The following is a 23,218-nucleotide window of genomic DNA, read 5'->3' as shown; positions in this document are numbered from 1 at the left end:
GGAAGGTTTCTGAGTTACCCCCAGGTGTTAAGCCAATGTGGCCTCTCCTCCGGAAGACATTATGGGAAGGTAGCATGGAACCAGGTCAGAAGATGTGACATCGGAATGTCCTATCCCAGTATAGAGAGGGAAGGTGATGGATCTGGGACTGGAGATAATGATAAATCTTGGTGTGTGACCTTGGAAGGTACAGGATACTCAGTGTCGCATAACTCTGTGATAGAAAGGTTAGATGCAAAGCCAAAATGTCCAATGCTTAGAGTCTTCTTAGACTAGGCCAAAATGCAGAAGCCGTGTTAAAAATGAAGCACACCCACGAATCAAGAGCTTGAAGAACCGTGTTTAGCAGTAATAAACGTTTTTTGTATGACTTCATCAGCCTCTCACATCATTTTGGAGGACTTTTGACCCCTTCTTATTTACAGCATTGCTTCAGCTGATTGAGGTTTGTGGGCATTCATTTAAGCACGGCTCTATTATCGTCCCACCATCGTTTGGTTGAGGTCTAGACTTTCACTGGCCCATTGTAGCACCTTGAGTATTTTCAGCCATTCTGATGTAGATTTTCCAATGTGCCTGGGATCATTGTCCTGTTGTATGACCCCGTCTCAGCCATGCTCTAGCTTTTCGATAGATGGCCTCACATTTAACTTTAGGATACTTTGCCATAAGAAGGAGTTTATGATCAACTCAATGACTGCAAGGTCTTGTGGCTTCTAGACCATCCCAAATCATCATCTGCCCAAAGGATGTTCCAGAAATCTTGTGGTTTGTTCCGATGCAACTTTACAAACTTTAGCCGTGCTGACATCTTCTTTTAAGAAAGCTGAGGCTTTCTCCTGGCAAACCTTCAAACAAGCTGTACTTGTTTAGTCTTTTTCTAATTGTACTTTTGTGAACTTGAACATTTGAAGTGGTATTCTGGACACAGACTAACATTTTTAAATCTAATGTACATGATCACAATAAATCATCTTGTAATAGGTTCCCTGTACTACTTTTTTTTAATTTTATGTCACGTGACCCTCCACCTGCAAAATATCTCCAATTTTTCCTGACATCTTGTCCACATTTACTACTTTCCCCTGCGTCCTGCAGTGAGCAGTGCAGAAGGACGAGCAGAAGCCGCCGTTCACAGTGCTATGCGGGAAGATGTAGGTCTGTTGTTGTGTTTACTGCAGAAGTGATGCATGTAAACTCAGCGGCAGATTGATGGCTGCATGGGACAAAGAAGAGTGCCTAGAGCGGCAGATAAAAGGTACAGTTTGCTGCTACTTAGCTGTGTTTTTTTGATTTCAGCATTCTTAGAATCTCCATTTTGTGTCCAGAAAACCCCATTACCATGCTAAGGTTTTATTTAAGTATGTAATGTGTTTATTTGCAATTTCTCAGAGCATTGTACAGTATGACCTTGGGGTGAATTTGCTGGGATGTCCATTCCTCTGAACATTGTCCACTGTCTTAAATCCTTTCCATTTGTGAATAATCTCTCACTTTAGAATGATTGGTTCTAAATTGTGTGGAAATGGCCTTCTAACCCTTTTCAGATAGATGAGCAACAATGAATGATTCTTTAAGATCATTGCAGATGTCTTTCCTCATCGGCAGTGTGTTAACGCACACCTGAATGCTCCAGTCCAGCAAACTGCCAAAAATTCAGCTTTTACAAAGGTCGTCACACTTGCTGATAATTAAAGGGAGAATGCCAGAGATGGGAATACATTTCAGTGTGTTCAAATTTCCAAAGCAATGCACTGGCCCTTAAGATGTCTCTTTCCAAAAGGTGCGTTCTCCAGATACTGCAGATATTGATTCCTGCTCGTTGCCAGGGAAACAAACCACCTCTTCTATGCAAAGTACTATGGTAATCAGTGGCTGGGCTGAAAGCTAGTGCGCATGCGCTCCTGAGATCCTGGCCACCAGATTTGGATGAAAGTGCGCAAGCATCGGCCTTGTCTTTACTTAGAAGATGTGGTTTGTTTCCCTGGCAAAGAGCAGAGGAATCAGTATCTGTACAACGGAGCATTTTGGGAATAAACATCGTGTGGGTGAGTGTATTGGTTTGCGATTTCGAACATATTCAAATAGGATTCTTGAGATGGGAATACTCCTCTAAGCAAGGGCATTTGACTAGCAACCCGTGGCTGCTACTTGCCTTAAAGACCTATGGAAGTAGTACTTAATTTTTCACACATTGCTTCTGCATTTTGACCTAGTTTTTGGTAAATAATGACACAATGTACTTTGTCATCTGGTGTTCATCTGAGATTGTATTTACCTAATTTTTAAGACCTTCAAAAGACTAGATTTTTTTTAATGTCCTTATACGTAAAGAGGGTGTACTTAGTTTTTTCATGACTGTATCTGCTAGTTGTTAGCCGATAACAGAGGTGGGAATGGTCAGAGAAGGAGACAAACTTAAAAGTGATCAAAATGGTGAAACCGCATCTGATTTTTGTTACATATAAATACATGTGTTGTAAACCTTAACGATTTGCTGTATTTGTACCAGTTTACACGGCTGCATTAATCACTCTCAGATTTGCCCATTTCTCTGTAAAGGATGAATGTTATACGTGTGTTTTTGCACACAAATGACCCCACTTACTGCTTTCAGCTCTCGGATGCATCGTATTTCTACATTATTAATAAAAACCTCATTGGAAACGAAGTTTTTGAAGTCCCAGGGCCATGAAGCGTGTTGCCTTTACTAACCAGTCACAGCTTTCATTTTTCAAAAGCAGAACGTGGCATGAAAGCTGCACTGTGATTGGTTACTGTGGGCACTGAAGACCATTTCTTTTTTATACAAGTTTCTAGATCATCTCTGTACACAGTGCCGGAACTCTGCTGTTCACTTCAGGACTTATTCACATGAGCGTTTGCAGGTTTCAGCCTGTACATAGGCAGCGTATTCATCGACCATTTTTCGGCCCTTCTTGCAATTTTTTTATTTTTTTTTGGCATATAAGCGCTGCATATAAAAAAAAAATAAAAAAAAACACAAGAAGGGACCATTTGTTTCTGAGTGCAAATACACATTTTATTCATATTTCTGGGACATGTTGCATATTTTTTCATGCAAGTGAAAATCATCTGAAAAGTACACTCATGGCAGTAAGCCCAACTGAAATCAGTGTTTTTTATTCACTGCATATTACGTTCATGTGAATGAGCCTTTACTGTGTGAACTTTTGAAAACGTACCGTAGTCTCGTAAGGCCTTATGTCCACTGGACAAATAGAATTAGGAAATCCGTGCGGGTGTCTTGCACGCGTGATCCGCGCCCATAGGGATGCATTGGACACCCGCAGGTTAGTAAATACCCGCAGATGTCATTTTTCCCTGCCGCGTGGATCACACGTGCGGGAAATCATCTGCAGCATGCTCCATTTTCTGCGGGTCTCCCGCAGGCTTCCATGGAAGCTGTCTGGATCTGTGGTACACCCGCAGCTGAATTTCTACTCTCCGGCATGGGAGAGCAGGAGTTAAAAAAAAAAAGAGTTCATGGCGCATGCACGCGGCAAGCTGCCGGTGTGCCAAGAACATCCGTCAGGCAGAGGGAAATAAGATCTGACCGCAACGGACGGGAACCCGCTGTGTCCGGAGAGGTGAGTGAAATCATTTTTCAGGCCTCATGTCCCTGGGAAAGGAGGAACCTGCTGCGGATTCTGCATGGAGAATCCGCGTGGACCCGAATTTCCTAGTGAACATGAGGCCTAAATGTCTCCTATGAAGAAGCTCTCAATCGAACACTTTGAGTAATGCAGGGTATAGTTTGTGTGATTGGCTGGAGGTGGTTCCTCATGGTTGGGTATAGCGTACCCTACAAATAGACGCTGTAAACGAGTATACACGTGATCGACCGCAACCTGAACAACCGCCAATCACCACAGAACAGAAGAACAGATTCAAGATGGCTCAAAAACATTTTAATCCCGATCGTCAAACCCCACCTTGTAGCTAGTGTCTTGAAGGGAAGGGTTGCAGCTCTAAAATTATCACAGGTCCATTTAGAAAAAAAATGCGGCTATTGTAGGCTAAAAGGCACAGGAGCCGGACTACTAGTCAGTGGAAGGCCACAGGTATGCGCCGATATCTTGCTTGCAGTCGGTCTGTGGTCAATCACGGAGGAGGTTCCATCATGGTCTGGAGATGCTTTGGAGGTGGTGCGGTTGGTGACTTATTAACAATTGATGAACTCTGACGCTACCCCAACATCCTGATGCGCCATGCCATCCCTCCTACCACCCGTCTTTTTGGTCATCATTTCACACTATACCAAACTGACACAAAACATACTTTATACACAGAAAGAGAATGGCAAGAGATGCTGAAGAATGTGATTTGGCCACTCCAGAGACCCAACTGCAATCCAATTGGGATCATTTCATAAGGAAATCAAAGCTCAATTCATTTGTAACAAATGTGTATGAAGACAAATCCATAATCCTCACAAACTCCAGAAGCTTCTTTTCTTCATTTCTGTAATATAGCGGATTTGCGTGGTCTTTCGACACTAATGAGCAGCGGTGTAGATAGCACTAATCCCACAGCCCCTTATCTCTGCACCAGGCCGTGTCACGTGACTGAAGTGTAGACAAACCAGTCTGTCCCCAAGAAAATACAGGACAGCGCTCTGACAGCAAAATCCAAACAGGGAGGAGAGGACTCTCCCGATGAGGACAAACCACCACACCTACCGTGAATTAACAATCAGATTGCAGATTGGACATCCACAAGGGGAGCGCACTCCATGTACTCCCTGAAGATCCTAAATGGCCTCGGACATAATTGGTAGTGCAGAAAAAATGTATATATCCAAGTATTCAGGAAGGAGAAACACAAAACTGAAGTGAATGAGATGATTAAAATCCAAACCTCAGGCCAAAAGAAGGTGCCAGCCCTGCACTGAAACTCATCTGTTTACCTACCTTATGGAATAAATTTGGGTTTTCCTGAGTGGCGCCTACAGCTTCTGCTTGGAATGAATAGCTATTGATATATACAAGGGCAGAGGCGGCTCTCCGAGTGTCCGGATTAATTAGTCATTTATTAAAAGGAAAAGATTAAAATAGTTCAATAAAATACAAACCTCTTAAAGCATCAAAACAATCACTGAACCCGCCTGGCAGCATATAGGTGTGCTGCCACTAGAACAGGGCATTGATTCTAAATCTGTGATACAACTGAAGTAGTTATTTAACTGTTCTACAAACCCTTTAACACCACAGGATGTAAGTTTACATCCTGGGCGCATGGTATGTAATGCAACAGGACATAAACTTACATCATGTGACTGGCACAGGCTCAGCTGAGCCCATGCCATTCTGCAGCGGGAGTTGGCTGTGACCAACAGCTGGCCTCCTACTACAACAGCAGAGATAGGTGGGAACACTGATCCCCACTATTAAGCCTGTACATGCTACAATCAATGCAGAGCAAGGCATGTAAAGGCTTCACAGAGACTATGCACTCCCGCTGTGAGGTCATTGGCCCTCCGCTATATCTGTGATGGCTTCCGCATCTGTGATGGCTGCTGTAAGCTATAACACATTGCAGTACACAAGCACTGCAATGCATTAGCGTAGAAGTTTTTATGGTTCAAGTTTCCTACAGGAACATAAAAAAGTAACCAAACCCCCCTCCCCTTTTTGTAGATTTTCCCCTCTTCGTATAAAAAAAATTTAAAAAACGTACATCCTTGCTATCGCCGTATCCATAATGACCTGTACAATGATTTGAACACATTATCCTACGCAAGCTAAAAAAATAGAGTCAAAAAAGCCATATGAACCTCAAAGTGGTACCAATGAGGACTACAGCTTGTCAGACAAAAAACAAGCCCTCACAGAAGTCCGTCCATGCAAAATAAAATTTTATGGGACTTTGAATTTAGCGGTGAAAAAAAACAAAAGCCGTTAAAAAAAAAAAAAAAAAAAAAAAGGAATGTGGGGAAAAAAAGAATTTTAGTATTGCTATAATCGTACCAATTTGCATGAAAAAAAAAAATGTCATTTAGGGTGAAGTCACACGAACGTATATCGGCCTCGTGTGCAGGGGGGGAGGATGGAAGAGCCAGGAGCAGGAACTGAGCTCCCGCCCCCTCTCTGCCTCCTCTCCGCCCCTCTGCACTATTTGCAATGGGGAGAGGTAGGGGGCGGGGCTAATTCTCGGACATTAGCCCTGCCCCCGTCCCGCCTCCTCTCAGTTCCTGCTTTTGGCTCTTCCAGCCTCCCCCCCCTGCACATGAGGACAACATATATCGGCTCGGCGTGAAAACCGAGCCGATATACGTTCGTGTGAATGCAGCCTTAGGATTAGTTGATAGAAACGTTATTGCACAGCTAAATTACTCGCGCAATAAAATCGTGACTATTAGAACTAATGGTTTCTATGGAATCATTCAGACAAAAGGCTTTCTACCCGCACAAAACAAGTATGACCTAAAAATCTAGCACTTGAGTGACTGAAGTTTCCTGCTGTGGAAAAATACAGGTCCTGCCCTATTTTTGGACTAAAGAACTCTGAAGCCTCCATAGACTCCTATGGCAGCTGCAAAAAAAGGGAGTTGGAGGGAGTTTAGCCGCCTCCAATACCGGAAAAGATGATGGGTGCCGCTATTTAAGTCATTAGGAGGATTTCTGCCGACCGAGGAAATTCCGATCAACAGAGTATTTTTGCCAAAGTTTGGTACTCCATCCTCTGTATATGATAGCGTCCTGTACCCAGCAATGTGTCTGCACACAGACTGTTCGGCAGGAGCCTGGTAGATTCCACATAAGGGTTAGTATCACAACCAGCCAGACGGTATCTGTTGTTCGAATGATTGTAGCAAGTGAATCTCTGGAGAGGCTCCATGTTAGCCCTAGACGTGCCGAACAACACCATGCATACTCCCAGGACTCTAGCGGAGTATAAGCAAAGAAAAATTACATCTCATCAACACCAAATTCCTGTTGCAATCTTGGTGGAATAGCATCAAGTAGTCTAGTGTAGTACATATTTCTTCCAGACACATTTCCAAGCTTTCTCAGCTTCTTCATCAAGTGTACCGAGGAAATGCTGCAGATCAGAATCAAAATCCACAGTTTTTGGTGCAGAATTGGACAAGGTTCTTGGTGTACCGCAATCCTTGACATGGGAACGTGCCCATACATTTATCCCATAGTACCTATTAATTCCCTTTCTGAGTCCTCCTCATGGTCCACTTCTATGTCCTCTTTATTATCAGAGTGCCCCCTTCCTGCTCAGTGTGGACTCCCTTGTGGTCTTCCTTGTCCCTGCAGTAACACAGCCCCCCTAAAGCTCAGGCCAAGAAGATTACATGCTGCTGCATTACTCGTGACGGCTTCAGTGGGATAATTTTGCTTTAAGATGTTTATATTTTATTGAACTATTTTGACTTTTTATTTTTAATAACTTACTAATTTATCCAGGTACTCTGCCGCCTCTGTCCTTCTATATAATCACACTGCTGGGTGTGTGGCCACCTCACTGGGCCGTGCACTCAGCCTTAACTATCCTTCTGGGAACTGTAGTGAGCAGCCTACTATCGTATATTCCAAATATTGATATCTGACGAGCCATGCCAGATGTTGGGGGGCTGAGTGAGTTTCACCCCCTGCCCTGTGGAGTAAGTTTTTGGATTTTAATCCTCTTAATAATTTTTTTATTGATATTGTATAAAGATTTGAACAGTATAATTGTGTGGGTATTATTTGGGCACATTTGTGTTGCTTTTTGCGCTAGTTAACTCCCGACAGACCTGGCGTACATTTCCGTCTAGGCTCACAGGGTTGCACTGAATGCAATGCAATGTGCACCCGGGGAGATTGTACTAAGCCCAGTGCAGGAAATTCCTGGCTTAGTAAATTTACAGTTCTGCTACAGAGCTCAGTGTAAGTTCATATGACATCCGGTTGCATGTCTGACTGAGATGAGATGAGAAGAGTAAACCATTGTTAGTTTCAAAGGCAGAATTATGGAAGCTGCTCTTGATGCGACATCAGATTCTCTGTCTTCACAGCTATGCGGCGGCCGGAGGAGACAACAGGACAATGACCTTCAACAACTAAATGTACAAAAGTAGAAAAGTTATTCACAACCTAAAAATGTGCTGGTGACCATACTTGTATCACTTGGATTCAGGAAGCAAAGATGTGCCCCATGTTAGGGTGACGTCTCTCTCCAGGCAGGACTTCTCTTAGGCCGATTGAAACTGTTTCTCTTGAGACCTCAGTAAATAGCCTTGTATTCCTGTGATAGAAACAATAATATGTCCTAAAGGGCAGACAGAGAAATAGTGAGGTTATAAGACAAGATGGAGAATGGACAATCTTATAGCTTCTCTCACATCGTCTCGGGGAGAGTGGAATAACTTCTGCAAGATACCTCTCAGAAGTGTTGAAGTCCAACATGCCTAATCCTTCCTTCCCCCTACATCTGCCATGGAAAGTTGGTTGGGACATCGCCATACATATTAGATGGTCGTCTAGTCCCACCAAAATCATCGGATTTGGTTGATGTTCCTGTAATATGTATGGCCTCTTTATACTGCCATGTGGTCTATGTATGTGATAGCACTGCCAGCGTCTGTTCCACGTCACTTAGCACCCGCAGCTACTTAAGTTGTATAAGGATACAGAGGTAAGAAGAGCAACATCACAAAGCAGCTCTGTGCCTTGTCACCGCCTTATTGTTATTTTATTCTTTTTTATGTAGTTTAAAAAAAAAAAATACCATAATTATAAAACATACAACAAGGGAGAAAGAGAAAACATCTCAACGTGTCATATGTCAGAGAACAAGACAAATGTCACAGGGGGTCAAAAATGAAGTTATGGAGTGAGGTCGGAGGTGAAGATGTACAGCGAGGTCGGAGGTGAAGATGTACAGCGAGGTCGGAGGTGAAGATGTACAGCGAGGTCGGAGATGAAGATGTACAGCGAGGTCGGAGGTGAAGATGTACAGCGAGGTCAGCCGGTGAAGATGTACAGCGAGGTCGGAGGTGAAGATGTACAGCGAGGTCAGAGGTGAAGATGTACAGCGAGGTCGGAGGTGAAGATGTACAGTGAGGTCAGAGGTGAAGATGTACAGCGAGGTCGGAGGTGAAGATGTGCATCAGTGATAAAGAAAGCATCCTACTAACTCACCAGTCACAGCAGAGGAATGTAGGGATTTCACCCAGTCAGCGGCCTCCTGGTCTGTCATGGCAACAAACAGTCTGAATTTGGGAGATTTTGAGGACTAAATTGCCTGAAACAAAATTACTGTTCTCGAGTAGATGAAACTCTGACATTTGGGTTAGAATCTCTCAAAGTATCCCAGAAACTCAGAAGGGGCAAAAGTGTTTTCAGTTCTTCACAATGTTTTGCTAGTCTTTGAACTCAGAAATACTTAGTCACCCAAGGGGCTCATGTCCACAGGCATTTTTCACCGCATATTACGCATGCGATGCACGGCCCCATAGTACACGGTGCGTGGAGTCAATGAAAGTCAATGGACTTTCGACGATCCATGCATATGAGCGTTTAGACACTGCATGTAGATACACGTGCGATATGGATCACAGCATGTTCTGCTTCTCGACATAGCACGAGAGCCCTATACTACTGTATAGGCAGGGGCGGTGGGCTCTGACGTGGCGGCCCCTTCTGCTCCTCCTTAACCGCAGAGGATTTTCCTCTTTAGAATTGATTCCTTCGTTCCCTTTTACACGGCCAACATCGTTCAGCTTCTTGATGGATCGCGGGAATCTGAACAATTATCGTTCAATGTGAATGTGTGCAGCGACTGAATGACGACCGCTAACTCATTTGCTTATCATTTGTCATTAAGTTTCTGCACACATAACAACTAAACGATGATCGGCCCACGTGAACAGGCAGTCATTCATCTACGAAACACTGCCTGTTTACTGTGAATAGAGGCAAGTAAACTGGAACGATCCCTGGCGTGAGCCGACTCCATTCACTAACTGTTTATCACTCCTATGTGAAAGCACAAGAACGATCATCACTGGTACGACTGTTGGTGCCCAACAATCATCCCATGTACAAGCACCCTCAGAGGTGAATATCTCTACATTTGTGTTGCGCTTGTAGTGCATCTTACATATCCCGGATACTCTGGTAACATCTGGGGACCTATATAAGTATCAGCTTTAGATTTATTAGATGTCACTTTGTTGCCTAAAGTTAATAGCTGTAATTGCTAACCGATCACCAAGGTATATGTCTCAGTCGGAGTAGCAAGGACCACCATGTTCACACCATTGGGACAGACATCTTGTGTGCTTCTTGTTGTGCAGGGTGACCATTATATTGGAGGTCCTCTCTAATCTTCAGTCGTCTGACTTGGCAGTTGAGCATAGATGTGGGCGGACAAGCGGCGCTCCCCCATAGGCGTACTCGGGGACCTCATATGAAGAAGTGCTGATGGAAGTACTGGCACTTCCAGGTTTTTATTCCAGTACCTGAATGCTATGTCTCATGGTGTGGCACATGTCTCCAAAGGAAGGATGATTGACCTAATACTGCAGCATTACTCGGACCTGGGTTAACGTTAGTTGCAACTACTTATTCTCATTTATGTCTCACTTGTCAAAAACTTTGAAAAACTCCTCGGAAACATTTGTTAAATGCTGTATCCATTTCAAAGGGTACAAATGTATAAATGGACTTTATACAACTACTGTTGGATGTGTATGGATGTGTGCTGTGTGTATATGGAAGGTTCTCGGAGAGTCTGGCTAGTGCCAGAAGTGTTGGACAATGATCAGTTTACACAGGTTTCTCATGTAATGTTTATACATTTACTTAGGCTCATTTTTCTATCCAGCCATTACTCAGACGCCTCTGCACTATGCCAGTCACTGCATTGGCTGCCCATCCACCGCAGAACGAAATTTAAACTCCTCACCCACAAAGCTCTCCATGGCTCTGCGCCAGCATACATCGCCTCCCTCCTGTCCGTACACCACCCAGCCCGCTCACTCCGATCGGCTAACACACTCCGACTAAACACCCCTCTAATATGAACCTCACACGCTCACCTCCAGGACTTCACCAGAGCAGCACCCATCCTCTAGAACGCTCTACCCCAAGGCATCCGGACAATCCCCAATGTACAAAATTTTAGAAGCGCCCTAAAAACATACCTCTGCAGGGAGGCATACCAAATCTCCTGACCTAGTCCCCCTGCCCCTCCCGATGGCTCCCCACACCTTACACCCTGCCAGCACATACGACCTCTACCCCTGCACCTCCTTACTGCCCTCATCCAGTTTGCTTCCTAATAACTGATTTCCATACGTAACTCCCGTACTGCCTGTGTTCCCCTATGCCTCATCCCCCCTCCCTTGTACCTCCTGTATCACCTCCCCTGCTTGTACCTCCTGTATCACCCCACCTTGTATCCCCTGTATAACCCCTCCCCGCTTGTACCTCCTGTATCACCCTCCCTTGTACCTCTGTATCACCTCCCCCGCTTGTACCTCCTATATCACCCCCCCCCCGCGCGTGCTTGTACCTCCTATATTACCCCTTTTTGTACCTCCTGTATCACCCCTCCTTGTACCTCCTATATTACCCCCCCCTGCTTGTACCTCCTGTATCACCCCTCCTTGTACCTCCTATATTACCCCCCCCCTTGTATCTCCTGTATCACCCCCCCGCTTATACTTCCTATATCACCCCCTCTTGTATCTCCTGTATAATCCCCCCCCCCGCTTGTACCTCCTGTATCACCCCCCCCCGCTTGTACCTCCTATATCACCCCCCCCCTTGTACCTCCTGTATCACCCCACCCACTTTGTTTCAAACTGATTGTATATCACATGTAATTGTTGTATTGTCTGTGTTCCCCCCATTCTTGAAAGCGCTGCAGAATAAGTTGGCGCTATACAAATAAAGATTATTATTATTATTTTGAAGAATATAGTTGCTAAGGTTTGAGAACACATAGGGTTAAAATGGATTTAAGCTTTGAGTTTGGTACGGATGTCTATAAAACACACCCTGCAAGCCGTCCAACTTGTTCCCTTTGAAATATTGTTTGGACAAGCTCTGAGGACTGATGAAGCAGCTGCAAGCAGCAATACATGTGGGGCTCCATACATAACAGCTGTAAGCAATGGTTTTACACTATGTTTTCAAAAGTATTGGCCCCCCACCAATCTGGTGCGGTCAGGTGAAGGGGACCTGCAAATCAGATGTGTGAGCATTACTTATAAAAGAGAGGATCACACAGACATATCCCAGTACAGAAACCATCAGATGCCCAACAGCGGGGTCAGGTGTGTGTGTGGGGGGAGGGGGGGGGGATGTCATGTCCCCAGGTGTAGAGCGGGGTCTGGTGGGGGGATGTCACCAGCTGTAGAGCTGACAACGGGGTCTGGTGGGGGGATGTCACCAGGTGCAGAGCTGACAACGGGGTCTGGCGGTGGGAAGTCACCAGGTGTAGAGCTGACAACGGGGTCTGGTGGGGGGATGTCACCAGGTGCAGAGCTGACAACAGGGTCTGGCGGTGGGATGTCACCAGGTGTAGAGCTGACAACGGGGTCTGGCGGTGGGAAGTCACCAGCTGTAGAGCTGACAATGGGGTCTGGGGGTGGGAAGTCACCAGGTGTAAAGCTGACAGCGTGGTCTGGGGGTGTGATGTCACCAGGTGTAGAGCTGACAACGCGGTCTGGCGGTGGGATGTCACCAGGTGTAGAGCTGACAACGGGGTCTGGTGGGGGGATGTCACCAACTAATCAGTACGGGTCAACGCAGCACTTTTGGACCTTCCAAACTGCACTGTTGGCCATGTTTTTTAAAGATAGGACCATCCGCTGTATGTACGATGCCGCCACGTTCAGGGAGACCTCGTGAACTGACAGAACGCAGACAACGAAGCCTTGTAGGAACTGTGAAGGTATCATATCATAGCACTAAAGAATGGAGTGAGGACTACATACTATATATATTTTATTATACAAAACACACAATACATTATAAGCTTACACATCAAGGTCAGTCATAGGTGGGATCACAATAATCAGGTAGAATGTAAAGCAGAGAAAAGAGAGGCTACATGCAATTTGTTTAAAAAGGTATGTATGTATAAATGGACAAATAGCAAAAAGTGCTCTAAAAACATAACAATGAACCTCTCTACAGACTCCTGAAACCTTGTAATAACATGGCTGTACATGTAGTCGTCACTCCACTCTTGTGTGCTGTAATTTAATATATGGTGGAGTGATACGCAATACTGATTTGTTTGGCATGTCTACCAAATACTGGCCTTACTGTTATACGGATACCCTGTGTTATAGGTAAAGGACTGCAGTGGGGGGGTCAGAGTCAGGGGTACAGTGAGGTAATAGGTAAAGGACTGATGTGGGGTCAGAGTCAGGGGTACAGTGAGGTAATAGGTAAAGGACTGATGTGGGGTCAGAGTCAGGGGTACAGTGAGGTAATAGGTAAAGGACTGCAGTGGGGGGGTCAGAGTCAGGGGTACAGTGAGGTAATAGGTAAAGGACTGAGGTGGGGTCAGAGTCAGGGGTACAGTGAGGTAATAGGTAAAGGACTGAGGTGGGGTGAGAGTCAGGGGTACAGTGAGGTAATAGCTGAAGGACTGAGGTGGGGTCAGAGTCAGGGGTACAGTGAGGTAATAGGTAAAGGACTGCGGTGGGGTCAGAGTCAGGGGTACAGTGAGGTAATAGGTAAAGGACTGAGGTGGGGTCAGAGTCAGGGGTACAGTGAGGTAATAGGTAAAGGACTGAGGTGGGGTCAGAGTCAGGGGTACAGTGAGGTAATAGGTAAAGGACTGAGGTGGGGTCAGAGTCAGGGGTACAGTGAGGTAATAGGTAAAGGACTGCGGTGGGGTCAGAGTCAGGGGTACAGTGAGGTAATAGGTAAAGGACTGAGGTGGGGTCAGAGTCAGGGGTACAGTGAGGTAATAGGTAAAGGACTGCGGTGGGGTCAGAGTCAGGGGTACAGTGAGGTAATAGGTAAAGGACTGCGGTGGGGTCAGAGTCAGGGGTACAGTGAGGTAATAGGTAAAGGACTGCGGTGGGGTCAGAGTCAGGGGTACAGTGAGGTAATAGGTAAAGGACTGAGGTGGGGTCAGAGTCAGGGGTACAGTGAGGTAATAGGTAAAGGACTGAGGTGGGGTCAGAGTCAGGGGTACAGTGAGGTAATAGGTAAAGGACTGAGGTGGGGTCAGAGTCAGGGGTACAGTGAGGTAATAGCTGAAGGACTGTGGGGGGGTCAGAGTCAGGGGTACAGTGAGGTAATAGGTAAATGACTGAGGTGGGGTCAGAGTCAGGGGTACAGTGAGGTAATAGGTGAAGGACTGCGGTGGGGTCAGTCTGGGGTACAGTGAGGTAATAGGTAAAGGACTGTGGTGGGGTCAGAGTCAGGGGTACAGTGAGGTAATAGGTAAAGGACTGTGGAGGGGTTATAGGTGAAAACATTAAAAAAGGAAAACCAAGATACTTACAGTTGCAAGTGTAACTTTCTGCTTTATTTACTTAACGTTGTGGCATAAACACAAATCCTTCGTCTTCTAACTTTATTCTCTGCAAATTCTGAACATTGCATCATCAACATCAATTCCTTTTGCTAGTTTGTTAGTTTTCAATTGCCAAGATGTCTAAGCCACAGAGCCGAGCCGGACTCATCGTGGACCTAGGAGCTCATCATTAATTGTAGCTTTGAAAAACCCCTCTCACACGGTGATACTGAAACACACAATGTTAACAAGAACCTTATGGCTGAAGTCAAATTTGGTACAGAATCTGAAAGTTCAGTCAAACCATGTGACCGCTCCTTCCAATCACCGGTTCATCTCAGTTGATGATTTGCTGCAGCGATCATATGACTTAGTATTGGGACAACTTCACATAGCAGCCGGAAGTGCAGAACAGTTGGGACAGAGCATTGTGGACTAGAACCTCGGGGAAGTAGGGGGGAGAGTAGGGCGTTTGCAGTGTTACTATACTATAGCATATTGGGTATATTTCTTAAAAATATATAGATCCTAGATAACCCCTGTAAAGGAATTGTCAGGTTAATCTTTTTAATAGGGCTGCCTGTAGTAACAAGCTGAGTAATACCTATTCCTCCGCTGCACCAGGATCCAGTGCTGCAGCCCCACTGTGGTGCAGGCACTTGTGCCAGCTGAAGCTGACGTGGCATCCTTTGCGGAACCACGGCTTACTCAATTTGGAATGTTTACACCCTTCCATATTAATTCTGAATTGATAATGCGCATAAGAAGTTTTCACACTGACAGGAGGTTCAGCATGTATAGCTTCCTCAATTCTAACTTTAATGTTGGGCGTGTAGCCTCTTTTAAAGAGTTTAACAAATCCGCCCATCTGGGCAGGTCAAAGATTACATAGATACAACGTATTGTTTAATTATTGGATAAGCATCTTGCAATCCTTCCATCCTCCGGTCATCTGTGATTGGCCATCAGGTGGTGGATGAAATGAGTGGGTTGTCTTGGAGCCACGTGTGGTTCCTTTGATATGATTGGATGTTACATCATGAACTATAAATTGCACAAACCTCCCATGTTATTTGCATACGTTTCCAGTAAAATTGCTTGGGTAATTTCTGCGGTAGCTGTTTCAGACTGCGGTTGTCCATGTCTGAGTTATACTGTCTTCCAAAGTTGCAAAACAGATGGAAAACGTGACGTGTTTATACTATATATTATCTTGTCAGCGTTTTGAGAACAGAAGTTTCATGTTGGCTTCCCCATGTCAGCAGAGTTATAAAACAGATATTTTCATATGAGCGGAAGTACCTATTGCATAACTGTAAGAACATTATATTTGTAGCAAGACAGAAAGCAAATATGTATACAGAATGTTAAATTGACAACTGTCTACTGCCAAGGCCCACCGATCCATATAGATATATACTGGGCTTCCACCACAGACCCCCCTTGAAACTATCTGTTTCACTAAACTCGCCCTGCTCCGCCCCACCCCCACTGCTGACCCTAGACTCGCATTGTGTTGTACACTGGAGCTATTGCTGTCATGGGGGTATAGGATGGTTCGACATCATCACATTCTGGATCCATGATGACGACGTTTGCGCTGACAGTAGGCTTTTTGTTGGACGTCGTAGTGGGACAGGTGGACCAGGCAGTCATCAGGGTCGGAATACACTGTATGCAACGACAAACAGAAATTAGGATGACTATAAAGGTGACAAATATAATTAGGTTAGGAGAGGTGTGACTTTTACTATTTCAGGTAAACACTGCATAACTTGTATAGAACCCCGCCTTCTTGACGTTACCTCGATTCATCAACAAGAGTGCAAAGTCAGGACTATCTAATTACTGATCAATATGACTAAACCCCTGTCTCATTAGTAAGTGCATGATCATATATATCAATCTGGAAAGAAAGAGCTACAAGGTGATTATTCCCACTTCCCTTTTCCAGACGCGGCAAGGTAACAGGACCAGGGGTGTTGTAACACCGGTATGTTGCGTGGACATAAGCAGAGTGCACTGCAGATAAAATAAAGCAAAATCTTAGCGAAAACCTATCACAGTGTTCTAAATACACAATGTTTCAAAACTTATTTATATATATTTTTTCCTTCTCCCGTTAGGTACCTTACTGAGGAAAACAGATTAAGGTTAGCTCTTTTTAGTTAGTGCGGTCAGCTTCTTAATGGCAACTGCGTCTTTACCTGCGGGTCACGTTTTGTCTGGAATGTAGGTACAAGTCTCCCCTATCATCTTACAGACACTCCCTTTTTTGGCTAAAATCGTACCTAGTGCCATTCTATTTTGAAAAGTCATAGTCGAGGTAGGTCCTATTGGTCGACTAGTCCCTATAAGGCGTTTCTAGTATAATTTATGAACTACTGCTAATTATAATAAACATAATTAATCCAGTCAACATTTTATTTACCATAATAATCAGGACATTTTTTTTTTAAAAACTCGTCAGGTACCCCCCTTGGCTGTCTTATGACGGCAACGTACACGTGTAGGTCAAAACCACCACCAGGAGCCTCTCTTCTCACTCTAGTGTGCTGTTACAATACTAGTAGTGTGCACAGGTACGCACGGATTGGGATTCCCTGATCTTCACTCACACCAATGTCCCTCCTGGAGATAGTCCTGATGGTGAACACGTCCAGGCCGCCTACCCTGTCCCTACACTACCTAGTGACAAGACTGGAAAGAACCGTCGTACCTATGCAGAAACAAGGGTAGACCAACATGACAGGATAACTACAGAACACAGCAGAGTTGGATCAAGATAGAGTAACTATGGGGGGTAACCTCATTATCTTCAATGCTGTCTGACAGGATGTGGGGGAGCATAAGGGCTTTACTAAGGCACACTCCCCTGTCCAATTACTTTCTAGACATGATGTCACATTATTTTACCTGTGAAGTGTGTACCTTCGTTTACCTCATTCACTTCCGGTACCCTGTATCTGCAGATTACCTCATTCATGAGCTTCTGTGTGGTTACCTGCTCATTCACCTTAGTATCAGGGTGGGCCTCCAACCTGAAAAAGACTCGAGCAACAACAAGCACATATTCATACTCCCCAACAGGTGTGAGCTGAGTGTGGTCAAATTGGCAATCTCTGAAATGGGTAGAGTGGTCAAGGCAAGTGTTATATGGCCACCTTACTTCTGTCCGGACTCGCATATGGCAAAGATCATGCTAACTGGACAAATGATGCAGCAGCTACAGAGAACCTAGGTGTCACCCATTCTTGTTCAGTGTCGACGTCATCGCTGCTTTTGATTCTGTGTACCAGTTGGGCCATCATGGGGGACAGGGACCTCTGTAGGCAAGTTCTGTTGATTGTTCGCCATACGCCGTCCTGTTCTGTCGCTCCAGTCTTTTAGCCCATCTGCTTTCTTTCCTCGTTGACTTGTAACTGTAAAGTCCTTGACATATCAAAGTCCAAAGTCTTTATCAAAGTCCAAAGTTTTTATCAAAGTCCAAAGTTTTTATCAAAGTCCAAAGTTTTTATCACTGACTCATGCTGTCAGTATCTATTCTTCTTTCTTCCACGGCTTGAGGGCCGCTGCTTTTGCTGTGTTGTCGGCGAGGGTGTCATCTCTCGCTTCTCCGTTGTAGAAATTGGTGTGAATTCTCCATTGCCAGGTAGTAGTAGTAGGGTTTCCATGAGACTCTGCACTGCTGCACCATTCTTAATTGGCTGTCCTACTGAGATAACAAGCTGTCTGGCCTTCCATATTGGGCCATAATCATGAGCTATGCCAAATGCATTCCAGGAGTCAGTGTAAAGAGTTGCCGTCTTACCTTCTACCACTCCACACGCCTCAGTGAGGGCCTCCGGTTCCGCTTCTTGCCCTGAGACATGCGGAGGCAGAGCTTCTGCGTTTAGGACATCTTGTTGTGTTACCTCTGCATATCTGGTTCGGAATCATCAATCCTCACCCTGATACCATCTACAAAAGAAAACTCAAAATATGCATCATTAACAGTGTGTACATCACTACAATAATGTCAGAATCTTGTTGCACAGAATTTTAAACAATTTAAAAAAAATAGCTGATCTGCCATACTCAGATCACCTATGCCTCCCCTCCCCCGTTTGAACCTGAATACCTGATTAAAAGAAGAGTAGCCGGGTTCAAGGTATTACAACATTGGGAAGCAATATTGGGGGAGGCATGGAAAGAGCACATTGTAGCCGGATCTAATAGGCCAGAGATAAGTGCTTTGGTTGCACTTGCAGGAGTATGTTCTGGGTGTCATCCCCGTACGGTTTGGGGTGTGGACCACTAGGGGGTAGTCCAATACCAACTTAGAAGATTTGTCAACCATTGCCTGTACTGCTGCCACCGCACAAGCAGATGAGGGAGCTCCTCGAGTCACTGGATCTAACCTCATGGCTGTGGTTGTCCTCCGTGCTTTTGTGTCAATACTGTCATATGGGCGGCAGTATGAAACAAGGCCCAGAAAGGTGCGGAATTTGGCAACAGTGTATGTACAGGTATGGCCTGCAGAACTTGGTTAGTCTTTGGAGGCCTCCAGGCCTTACAGCCTTCTGCAAGAGAAATTAACAGTGAAATTGTGGCCGGTTGGCAGTTTTTCCAAAGCATCAGCACACAGCACCTGATCTGCGTGGCTGACCCTTCACCCCTTTTTTTTTTTTTTTTTTAAACTAGGGGGATACTGTTTGACCCAGGGGTGTGTATCTGGGTCTCGTATATATTATCATGGTGGGTATATTCAATTTCCCTATGCCGGTCTTGTGGGTGTCAGGAAACGTGGAAAGCTGAGTTTGAGACAGGAGAAAAAAACAAAACTTTTTCTTCTGGCTATCTATGATTCTTACCCCCTCCTTGGATAAGAGACGTGTTCTTGCATCATCTAGCTCCACCCCTCTGAGTGTGGCTAATCACTTACTTCCTTATTCTCTCATTCAAGGTTGGCAGTCCTTGGATACACATCACAACCCAATAAAGATAAAGTCTTATGCATCACACAATTTACATTTTACAAATTACGGGTCAATCTGCCCCGTTCCTCCTGTGGATACCTGGCCTTATCGTTACCTGCTTGTTTCCTATTCCTTGGCTTCTCTGCAGTTTCTCTTACTCCCTGTAGTTTATTTATTTATTTTATATTGTCTGTGAATGTACTTTACTGGTGCTGGGACGTTGTCAGGGCTAGTAACTTCCTCTTTTTAAAATATCTCGCTCCCGTGACAGCCTCGCTCCCGTGACAGCCTAGCTCCCGTGACAGCCTAGCGACAGGATTACAAGGGAGAACGTGGCTAATTTTTACTTTTACAACAGTTTTTGTCCCAGACTTCCGGCGACCGGGCAGATGCAGTCTTAGATGCCGGGCATCTCCATCTGATTGGTAATGTACTGCAATTCTCTCTATTTACTAAACTGTTATATTGAACTCTGGTGTCTTTGGCGTGTGTTAATACAGATGCCATTTCAGCCCACCTTCTCTTCCTCTTTCTGACACTTAGGGAAATTCTAACGTCTAATGCATAAATTACATATATTATGTTGTAACTTTACTGTCACAGCGGTGACCACCTAACATTGTATGTGGTTACAATTGAATTGGGGACTTGGCAAACATAGATGTATTCTTAAGAGCCCCCTCAGGATGTGAGTGGCATATAACTTTTTACATTTGTATGACGGACGTATAGTTTATTTATTTATTACAGCACAGGAATTGCTTCACTTCTATTCAGAGTTATGGCACTTCCTCTTTTTAAATGTAGTTAGCAGCCTTTTTTTTCTTTCCTCTAAACACATTCAGTTATACTTTCTAACCTATAAAGTCCAAACCCACAGCGCGCCGCTGTGTACGGTGCATTAATCTTGGCTATAACCCAGCCAATGCGTTCTCATTGCCAACAATCTCTTCTTACAGTTGAGCAGGACTGATACTACTTCTATATGACAGACAAACAAACTATTCCTATATAACAACTCAGCAGGATTAGCTCTACACAACAGACAAGCACACTAACTTTATATAAAAGACAGGTAGGACACACAGGAAGATTGCTTGATTAATCAATGATAACTTGACTCTCCACCCCTTCCACACTTTTCTGGAGCGTGTAAGAATTGACCTTGGTACAATGTTTGTTGCCTTTCAATTTCAATCATGGCTGTCAGATTCATGATTATAGAAGTCTCCTCAGACGCCGGACACAGTATGTCCCGCCCTAGAGTCTCTAGCATTTCTGTCACTGCACAGTTTATTGATCTACCTTCAGCCAGAGGGATCCACTCGTGCACGTTTAAACAATAAACAAATATTTGTGGACCATCATCCTCAAACAGTGGACCGTAACCACAGCGGTGGGCGGGGTAGGGATTATTCTGACTACAGATCTCCCATCCGAGGGTACTTATCGTCAATAACAATCCTTTTTGGCAATTTGGGCAAGACATGGGTGGTATACCCATACAATTAGACAGACAAATAGACGGAGCACCAGTACGGCTGGTTTAGTCTAAACTGCCCCTCGGGATCCGGTCTGTCAGTTCCCTTTCTTCGGAAGCCTTATACCAGACTTTACCGAAGTAGCGATACCTGCCCAGACGTTTGACGGCTTCCTGACCCTTAGGCTTTGTAACCAAACCGGACCAGAGCAGGAACACCTCAGCCAAACTACCCTCACAGGTCCCTTACTCTTAGGTTTTGTAACCAAACCTGACCCGAGTAATCGGGACACCTGCGCAGGGTCAACCTCCCCCTTAAAGCAATTCACTGACCTTGCCAACCGACCAGTACTCTCAAAACGACAGGCATGTAAACATTCCTTTATATCTTATGACAGGTTCTTATCGAGTGATCGAGACTTAAAAGTACCTGTCGTGCAGTTCCAAATCGTTCGGCCTTGACACGGCAAATAGGCGAGCCTGGAGTTAGCCACACAGGTATAGATAATTAATTTATCTTACCGTGTTCTGATGATATTTTGGGCCCACCAAGTCCAAGGTCGCATATGTCCGTGTCTTCTGTCCGCACTCTATGGAACCTATCGATCACTCCCCAGATGGGCCACCAGCTGACGTGGCATCCTTTGCGGAACCATGGCTTACTCAATTTGGAATGTTTACACCCTTCCATATTAATTCTGAATTGATAATGCGCATAAGAAGTTGGATGGATATATACTGGGCTTCCACCACAAAATCACTAGAGGTCGGGTGACAGCTACAGCCAATTAGAGGCTACAGCGTCACCGCTTGTTGGCCTAGCATCGGTAGTCACATCTTGAGCACTATGATGCAAGGAGTTTGGGAACAGAACGCTGCAGCATCTGATTGGCTGTCGCCATCACCTGACTTCTGGTGATGTCAATTATATTGAACATATCCATGCAATATGCTATACCGCTTTGAGGATGTCAATGGTTATCTCATCTTTGTACTCCCAGACTCTTCTGTTTCTCTGAGAGCTGAAATTTCCCTTTAGGTTCTCTTTAGGCGTGTCACATGACACTGCCGGCGCGACATGCGCTCTACTGCGGATAAGCGCCAGAGCGTCATGTGGGACGTTGGATCCGCAGGCAAGTATGGGGTCTCTGGGGGGCAGAGCCCATCACGGCCATGTGCATAAGGCCTAATGCATACTAATACACAGTGTGCAGCAGGTAGTCGGAGAAGCCGGTGCGGCCATCTTTGTTTGTCCGGGACCGGAGGGTTGCTATACATTTTCCTGTTTGCACAGTGATCCCAGCAGGGGGCGTTCTGCCGGTCAGCTTGTCTAAAGTTCAGCTCCCATTGCAGCGACTCCCAAAGGTGATTCTGGTTCATAACTTGCACCTCTTGGTGTTTGAGGTGTACAATTGGGACATTTTTGCGGCCATGTCTTGTTCTTCAGTAGCGGCTGCCGCTCCTCTGACTGACCATACGTTCTGCACGGACAGGGCTATCTGTATGCTCTGATGTTTTGGGTCGTTACCTTACTGAAGTGTGAAACAACAACCAATGGGTGGCGCTCCAGGATGCTGGTCCTCTATTGGGGAGTCCTTCCATTTTTAGTAAGTCACCAACTGCACCACCTCCAAAGCATCTCCAGACCTCGATGGAACCTCCTCCATACTTCACTGTGGGCTGAGTGCAAGTAACCTATCACTGCAAAGGGAAAAATCACTGGCAGCGCCATATTTACCTATATACTAATATAAGGGGAGGGTATACAGCACTTCTCAGCAGAATGCAGACAGATTGCTATATGGAGGTACAAGATATGGATGACCGACCAAATATTGGTGGGGGGCTGCTTACCCTGTTTCCCTGAAAATAAAACCTACCCTGAAAATAAGACCTAGCAGGATTTTTAAATGGTGTCCAGGCAGATTTACATGTAAAAAAGAAATATTTTAGCGCAAAAATTAATATAAGACCCTGTCTTATTTTCGGGGGGAAACAGGGTAGTATTACACATGCACATAGATAAGGCATACGAAGGGTGTCAGTCCCACTGATACTTGTAGTGCACCATGCAGGCTTACAGACTATTAATGATGCCCCATATGATACACCCTGGTGGGTTGCCCTGCCCCTCACAGTGTCACCGACACCCCGGGCCCCCCGGCATCTAGAGCCACACTGCCTACTGCAAATAATGATAAATACTGATACGAGGTATTAAATAATATTTCGGCCAGAATGCATAAGCTCACAAACTACAACACAGATGACCTGATAA

This window comes from Eleutherodactylus coqui, chromosome 8, assembly GCF_035609145.1.
Source record: "Eleutherodactylus coqui strain aEleCoq1 chromosome 8, aEleCoq1.hap1, whole genome shotgun sequence".
In the NCBI taxonomy this organism is placed as follows: Eukaryota; Metazoa; Chordata; class Amphibia; order Anura; family Eleutherodactylidae; genus Eleutherodactylus; species Eleutherodactylus coqui.
The sequence above is the reverse complement of the archived record's forward strand: the minus strand, read 5'-3'. Positions refer to the sequence as shown.